Source organism: Convolutriloba macropyga, chromosome 1 (assembly GCF_964194025.1).
Source record: "Convolutriloba macropyga chromosome 1, txConMacr16.3, whole genome shotgun sequence".
Taxonomy (NCBI): domain Eukaryota; kingdom Metazoa; phylum Xenacoelomorpha; order Acoela; family Convolutidae; genus Convolutriloba; species Convolutriloba macropyga.
In genome coordinates this window covers 39887518-39896176 of record NC_134468.1, presented here as the reverse complement: position 1 = coordinate 39896176, position 8659 = coordinate 39887518, and the positions used below count along the sequence as shown (strand labels likewise).

Sequence of the window (8659 nt, the reverse complement as noted above, 5' to 3'; positions counted from 1 at the left end):
TAATTTCAATTTAACGATTTTTTCGATGTGTGTTTTTTTCTTATTTCATTTTTTGTTCACTGCTCCCAAACAACTTTTAGCAATTTTTTGGCCCTTTTGGTCCCTCTAATGCAATTCTTTTGTCGGACCCTGTGTGACACTTGACGTTTCAATTGACTTTTTGCGCTTGATTTTCAGTTTGGTGGGATAAGAGTTCTCCCATTTAGATATTTATGCTGTTGATATCTAAAAGCTGCAGTTTACTGCTAAAACTTATTCGAATGTGAGCAGAATCTGGTTTCATTTAATTTAAATCATGGTATGGATCTACGATAACACAATGATATTATTAACTTAAGCTTCTTATTGAAATTTTAGCACACAACTGTCTGAAGCAATTTGCAGTCAACGTTTCCCTCTGTTCTATTTGGTGGTTCAGTTGTTGTTTGCTATCAGTTTTTTGACATCAGTTTTTTTATATATTCAATTTTCTTGTCTGAAACAAATTGCATTAAGTTGCCTATTATGCTTTTTTTGTTCCAACCCCCACTTTAATGGGGAGGGAGGAACTATATGCTCAAATTTTTTTTCAGACAATTTTGACCGATCGATATATTCATCGTAGAGATTTGTGAGTGGTATCATTAAACAGCACGTACATCCTAGAACATGGAATTAAAAATTTGGCTCAATTTTGCTAATAAAATTTAAATTAAGTTAAATTTTTAACGCTGGAGTGCTATTGTCATCATTAGAGATAGAAGAGCGTTGCTGAATTGTTTGATTGGAGATTTTTTTTGGCTAAAATTTTTGATAACATTTTCAAAATTCAGACAGTTTCATGAAAAATTGCACAAAATATCCTTTTTTCGTCCACTTTGTTTAACTTGCTGAAATTGGAGACCTAAAAACCACTGACAATATCACCGTAAACTCCAAAAGGGCGCTAGTTGAAATGCATTGCACTATAAAAGTTTTCTGGAATTAAAATTTTGCCTTTTTCAGCAAATTTAACTTGATAATTAAACAAATTGCATCATTTTTTTTATTTTTGGAATGTTTCATTTAGCAATTGGACTAATTAGCAACCACTTGAAACGCTTGAGTGTTTTTCAGAGCCGCGCCCAAATTAGGGGTAAATTTGATATGATCATTGATTCTTACAATCATAATTTTATAAATTTTTTGGTGCTGCATTTTTTTTGAAAAATATTTTGCTTTTATTGTTTTTCTTATGTTGATTACTGTAAAATTTTCAATTCTCGGTTCCAATAATGACAGCTCTCACTCACGTAAAATTGAGGCCAAATATAGAAATAATATGTTTTCCGGGAACCTAATGGTTTTCATGGTTTTGAAGAAAAATTGTCTTTGAAGTAAACTTTAACAGAATTCTTGTGTTTTGTCTTCAATTGTTATTCTTTTTGCAGTCTGAATACGATTTCTAACCAATAGAAGATCCAAATAGCTTCTTCAAGAGGTGTAGTTGAACCTCTGCAAGGCACTGGGTTGTTATCTAATGTCACTAATGACATTAAAGAAATTTGTTTTAAGAAAATTTCAGTGATTTTTTGAACCTGTCAGTTTTTCAACTAATTTTTGTCAACTTTTAACTTATTCCCAGTAACAGAAGGCCAAACGTCCTTTGTATAAGATACCAACTAATCTTTTTGGACGATACTTTTTTAAACAATCTGTGTATAAAAACCCTTGCAGAATTTGGCATAGTTTTTTGCCCAGCATGTGTTGTTAATTTTTGTGGTCGTAAACAAAAAATTGTGTAAAAAAGGTCTCAATGACCAACTTTAGCTCTCTAAATGAACTTAATAACTGATTTCAACATATAGCTAATCATTCTATTGACTTTCAAATTCGTTTTTTTCAAAATTAATTGAAAAAGTCAAAGTATTCTTCAATTTCTTCCTTTTTGTTCTGATTTTCGATTTTTTTTTATTTTACCACTTTGTGTCAATTTTGAGTCGTTTTTGTATCTAAGCGCCATTATTGAGGAATCTCGCTAATTGTTCGTTGAACAAAACAATAATTTTTCTGTTGGTAAAACGTTTTAATGTCTTTACGGATTAGACCATTTGTTTCTGAAAAATTTTGTGAGTTTTGGATACTTTTCATTTTTTATGGTTCTTTTTTTGTCAATTTGAGATATTTGGTTAATCAAAAGACTTCATGATGATCAAAAAAGACGCAAATGGAGATTTAATCTTCTCGCGGTTAATATTTTATAATTTCATTGGATTCAACACTGTGTGTTCGTGAAGTTGTTTGTAAATTTTTTTTCTGCTTGTATTTAGAGTTAACTTTTGTTTTTATAAGTTAGTCTGACTAATAACAGCCGCAATTTGTTTCCGAAGAAGATGCAAATTAAACTGTCTACTCTTTCAAAGGAAAGCTACTTTTTGCCATGAATTTTGAAAATATTTGTTTTTAAAAAGTCAGTGGGTTTCTGAGCTTTGCGAATCCGATTACTGTTACCATCACTTATCTATTTAACTAAAATTTGCTGTTTATGACGGTTTTGTTTTCCTCAAATGGTCTTTGTTCTTGATACAACCCGTTTTTTATAAAATAGAAGTGAATTTAGCATCTTCATCCGTTTTGTAGATTTATGGTTTTTTTACAGTATTGCCAAAATGGGCGTTCTTCTAGCCATTTGAAAAAAAACCGCAATACAAAAATTGTAAATGTCATCAGTGAACAGCTGAATGTTTATTTGGCTGGGACATTGTTTTTAAGCAAATTTTCAATTTTTCTTTTTGCCTGTTTTTATCGTTCTTTTTTCGTCGTTTATTATATCCTGGATAATGAAAAGTCTCACTCGATCTTTATTGAGGAATAATTTAATCTCTCAATGATTTCATTTGATGCATAATGTCTCTAATGAGTTTGATAATAATTTTTTTCAAAAAAGCAATGTTCTATTAAACTTTGTTCTTTTGCTCATTTCTTTTTGACATGTTACCAATTCGCATTGGAGAAAAGTCCCAAATTTTATTCCAATAAAGTACAGCTTAATCTTCTTTCATATAACTTTTATCTGATGCTATTTTGATTTGTTTGTTAATGGTTTCAGAAAATTGGACAGTGGTCTTAATTATCACTTGTAATCATTTGATTTTATCTCCGTCTTTTCTGATGGTAGTCATATTAATGACAGGTCTCATCAACCCTCTAAAGTAGATTTTTATAATTAGTTTGTTGAACGATAGGGTTTTTCTTTAAGTCTCCTTCGCATTTGGTAGAAAATTAAGTGAAAAATATAGATGAGTGAGGTCGGAACTTAAAGTGCGAACGCACATTACCGAGCCTCCTGTATCAATCTGCCTCAGATAATTTGTTGAAATTTACATAAAATTTATAAACACTTGAAGCTAAAACCAAAGGAAACTCATTATCTTTATTCAGTTCTTGCTTTATAGCTGAAACACTTATGATATTAATTCAAAAAATTTTCCGTACGATTGTTGATCTTTTTCAAGCACAATCCAAGAGTGACGGAATGACCAACATTTTTCGATAACTGAAAATTTTGCTATCAATTCAGTTCTCCCCTGACTTGATTGTTTTTTTTTGCGATGCACTTTGGTAGGAGAAACCATATTCTCACATAGTTTTTTTGTTCAAAAAACTTTTATCGACCGATATAATCATCGTAAAAAGTTGTGAGTGGTATCATGAGAACGTCCGTCCAGCGTACAAAATGGAACAAAATTTTTTTTTAAATTTGTGTTTTCTACAAGGAGTTATCGAGGTTTAAAATTTTGTAAATAGGAGACAATATTGCTTTGTTTTTGTTCACTTCTTCTTTTTTTACTAATTTTCTTCAATTTCGCTAAAGTGTGTTAAAAATGTTAACGGTAAGGGATTGATTTTATATTTAGATATAGATAAGGTTTGCTGATTTGTTCAATTCAACAAGTTTTTTTAATATGGTTTATGCTAAATGTCTCAAAAGTTGAATTTTTTTTCCAACAAAAATGTGATCCAACATGTTTTTAGACCACTTTTTTTAAATTTGCCGGATGTAGAAAACTTAAAGCTGCGGTCATTTTCTTCGTAGGCTCAAAAAGATTGCTCTTTGTCCGCTCATTGGCTTTAGGAGTCTAGTGAAATTATAATGTTGTCAGTTTTTTGTAATTTTAAACCCGATAATTATTCAAAATCCAATAATTAATTTTGAAATACTGAAAAATTTTGTTTTATTTGATCTATTTTGCAACCATTTAAATAATTGAGTGTTTTTAGACTGATCTTGATTTTGTTGGGGCGCGGCCTCTTCTTAAAAATATTCCGCATTTATAGATTTTATACAAATTAATAACAAGAGTTGCAAATTAGTACTCAATTACTGACAGATTCTAATTACAAAAATTGATGCCCAACACATATTTTTTGTCGTCCCAGAGTTAAGCTTATGTTTTTTTTTGGCTCTGACCAATTATTTTCGTAAAATTTTTTGACTTCTAAAGTTGGCTTTCTTTTGTAAAACTTTTTATAGTCAAATAATTTAATATCGCCAATCAAAGATTCAATTAGCTTGTTAAATAGTTATAAGGTACAATGCTTTGAGTTGTTATCTAATTTTTTCATTGACGTTAAATGTAATTGTTTCCAGAAAATTTCTTGAATTTTTGATCTCTGCGGCTATATATCTTATTTTGCACAATTTCTTGTGCAGTCCCAGTAAAAATCCGGATACCCATTTCCTGTGAGTTTCGATACTGCAAGATTTCAAGATTTTTTTATTTTTGATCATAATTGCACACTTTTTAGGTTGATTTGTCGAGTTTTTGTTGAATGTTACCTTGTCGAATTAGCACCTTTTTAACAGGTTTTTTTTGCAGGAAAGATTAGTTAAGGAAAAGCACTGCATTGAAAAAAGCGTATCTGCATATGTTAATTGTTTTTATTGAATAGTTTACGCTTTTGGGCGGAGACACAGTTCTTTGTCAAAATTTACTGGTTTTTGAAAAATATTTTTGCGTATGTTTTTCTTTCTTTTTGTTGTTGTATGAAATATATCTGATAATGATATGCTATAATTGTTTCCCTAGATTGCATAGTTGTACCTCATGACAGATTTCAGTCCATAATGATTTGCTTCACCAAGTTTCAAATTAACAAAAAAATTTATAACTGACTCTTTTTTGCTTTCATTTCTGCCGCCATGTAATTCAATGTCGCTAATAACAAGTCTCACATATTATTTGCTTATTTAAACTGGCAGGAAGTAGACACCTTAAAGGTGCAGTCATGTTCTTCATAAGCTCAGAAAGAGAGTTCAATGTACTCCCATTGGCTTTAGGAGTCTCCTGTAAATGTGATTGTGGCAGTTTTGATCAAATTTAAACTCAATAATTACACAAAATGCGTTATTTGTTTTTGAAATCCTAAAAAACTTTTGTCTAAGAATTGATCTATATCGCAGCCATTTTAAAAATTGAGTGTTGACTGTTTTTTTAGACGCGCAGCAATATCGGGGCTAAAGTTGATCTCACCATGGATTCTTACGGAAAACTTTTTTAAAGATTTTAATGGTGCGCGGCCTTTCATTCAAATTATTTTTGCATTTATAGATTTAATGTAAATTACTAAAAGAAATTGCAAGTCAGGGCTCAACTATTGACAGAAGTTACTTTCAAAGAATGGGGCCCAACAAACATATATTTTGTTGTCTGAGTTAAGATGGTTTTATTGCACTGAGCAACGGTTTTCGTAAAAGTTTCTGAGCTTTTTTTGTTTGCTTCATTTGTAATACTTCTTAAGCCAAAGGGCTTGGTCTCCCCAATCAAAGATCCATCTGATTTTTTTAAGAGGAAAGTGGACCTATTCAATGTTTTCGGTTGTTTCATAATGTCTCGTAGGAATTTGAATAACATTGTTTTGAAAAAATGTTTGTGAATTTTTGTATTTTGCTAAAATTTGTCCTACTTCTTTCAACTTCTGGCGTAGTCTTAGTAAAAAAACATGCGCAAACCCGTTTCTTGTGAGTAATAACTTATTATCTGTAACCTGTTTTATGTATATTTAATGGTTTCTTGGTTTTCATACCACTAGTTTTCTACTAGTTTTCAATTTTTTGTCTAAATTCGAGCATAATAGCGTTAAAAAGGCGTAACTGGATATACTATTTGTTTTTGTTGAATATTTTATGAACAGCTTTTGAGCTGATACACAGTTCACTTGCAAAATTTTCTTGATTTTTAACTTTTTTTGCCTATGTTTGTCTTTCTTTTTGTTGTTGTAAAATATATACCTGATGATAATATGTCGCAATTGCTTCCCCAGGACGTATAACTGAACGTCCTTAAACATTTCAGATTAAAACTATTTGCTATAAAGTGTTTGTGAAATTTTGTAATCTGCCTCTATTTGTTGTTATTTAGTAGTCTCGTGACTTCGTTTCTTTATTAACCAGCGAAATTTTCTTTCTGAGGTGTTGCCAATAATTCATATTTTTTTTGTTGAAAATTCACGTCCCTTATGACTTTTGGAAACATTCGTGTCTTCAAAAACATATTTTGAATTTTAAGCTATGCTAATTTTAAATCTTTCTCAGTCGAATTGTAGCTTAGTCTCTGTAAAGACAGGTCACATCCCGTTTCAAGTGAGTTATAATTTGAAATTTCTTCCGGTTTGACTTTCAACAATTTGTTTCTCGGCTTTGTTTCTAATGTTACTAAGAGATTTCAAAAAGTGTTTCGGATTTGAACATTTTAAAAGATTTTTGTTTATTTTTTATTTTATAACATTAATGGTGGGTTTCACTGGCTTTGAAACTTTGCGCAATTGAACGTTTTTATTGCTCTTATTGACTAATTATGGTTTTAACGGCTTCAATGCCCTTTTCGCGCAAACTTTATTTAAACTTTTTACTTTTGCCGATATTTTTCCTTGTTTTTGTAGTCGTATGACGTACACTAGATACTGACAGGTCTCAATTGCTTCTTGTACATGTAAATATTTCTTGACAAGAACAATATTTGAACATATTAGTGACTTGAGTTAATATTTAATGATAATAATCACTTTGAAATTAAAAGTTTCGAAAATAGGAATGCATTTTTGAACTTGGTACCTTTTTGCACTTTTTTGCTGATCTGTTACCCGGTCGATTTAGGACAGGTCTCTTATGTTTTCTAATGAAATATAGGTTTATTTGTTCCGTTAAGGTTTTATCTGATGCTTGTTTGATTTTTTTATGACTTTTTTAAGATAGACATCGAGTTTTGATTGTAATTAATGTTTGCTATTTGATTTTTATTATTGTCACTTCCAGGAGTTCAATTAAAAACATAATTGAAGCCCTCTAACTTTGCATTAAATTATTTATTGAGGGGTTTATTAATCGCTATGTGTGTTTTTTTTAATATCTTCCATATCTTCATCATTTGCTAGCCAATTAAGTCAAGAATGTGGATGAGCGGGGTCGGAACATTATGTGCGTACGCACATTACCTAGCCTCCTGGTCATTTTGTATGACTGAAGTCATAGGCAGCATAACAGAAAAGTTTGAGAAAGCAATCTAAACATTTTTTGGTATCTTTTTTATCTGAGAACACGCGTTTGTTTATCAAATCTCAGTAGCAAAGATGATACTGGTCGTTCAACATGAGGCAGGATGATAACAAATGAAAAATTATATGCATTCATTTTTAATCGAATTGTTTGAAAAGAAGATATTGAGCCAAAATTGACCAATATTGGGGAAAAATTCACCAGTCTGCTGAACGAGAGGAAAATGCTTATATTTCCTTAAAAAAGTAGAGATTTAAGCAAACTTAAAAAAAATTACTAGCTGATTTCTTAAAGCCATTTGCTTGTTTTCCTGAAACTATTGTCTTTTTTGCTCAAGTTGTATAAGTTAAGTTCACAAATTTATTTAAAGAATAAATTGCAATATTATTACAATTGTTTTTTTCTCTATTGAAATCTTAATATTCTAATATCTTAATATTTTATATTCAAAGGCAGCCTTTCGAAATTTGAATGCAAGTAAATCACCGATAATTTGATAATAGTTTCAAACTTTTTTAATTGACAAAATGCCGGTATATCTCAATCTGAGATATCATTGAAAAACGATAAGAGCAGTTTATGTCCTGGTTCAAAAAGTGAAAGAGAATGAATGTAGTTCGTTTCTTCGGTATGGTAAGGATCTCGGATTTTCAAACTTTAGATTTTGTCAGCATGTTTTGTGTTCACACGTAAGACAATGTTGGTGTTTTGGGTTTAGAAAACATCGGTACGTTTGACGTGAAAAATTTAAAATGGTCGGTATGTTCTGTACGAAATAGAGAAAATTTGTCGATTTTTTCCGTTCAAGAGTTTCAATTCTTTGTTTATAATGTAGTCAAAGTTTAGAATGGGAATTTTTATCGGCAACTTTAATTCTTAATCTTGGAGAAAAATGGATTAGAGAATGAGAAATCTTAATGAAATTTTTCCTCAGTTTGTTCACAAAGTTGATTGTACAAGCTAAAATTTTTGCTAAGATTGTGTCCTAAAACGTTAACAAACAGAGTTCACATGTTGACAATTGAAATTGAATGAGCCCATTAATTCACCAAGAGGTTTCAAATGACTTGGTGTGTTGGCAAGCTAAATATCCCGAACTAAGCGTTTCCTACGTTTGATAACGAACATACTGACAGCTTCTTATGT

The 8659-nt window shown here is 30.7% G+C and overlaps 1 protein-coding gene across 2 annotated transcripts in view; it reads left to right on the top strand.

Annotated features, from left to right (window-relative positions):
- Nucleotides 1–8659, top strand: part of LOC142338877 (innexin unc-9-like) — a 94109-nt gene that overhangs the window by 20286 nt on the left and 65164 nt on the right. The window lies entirely within an intron of this gene.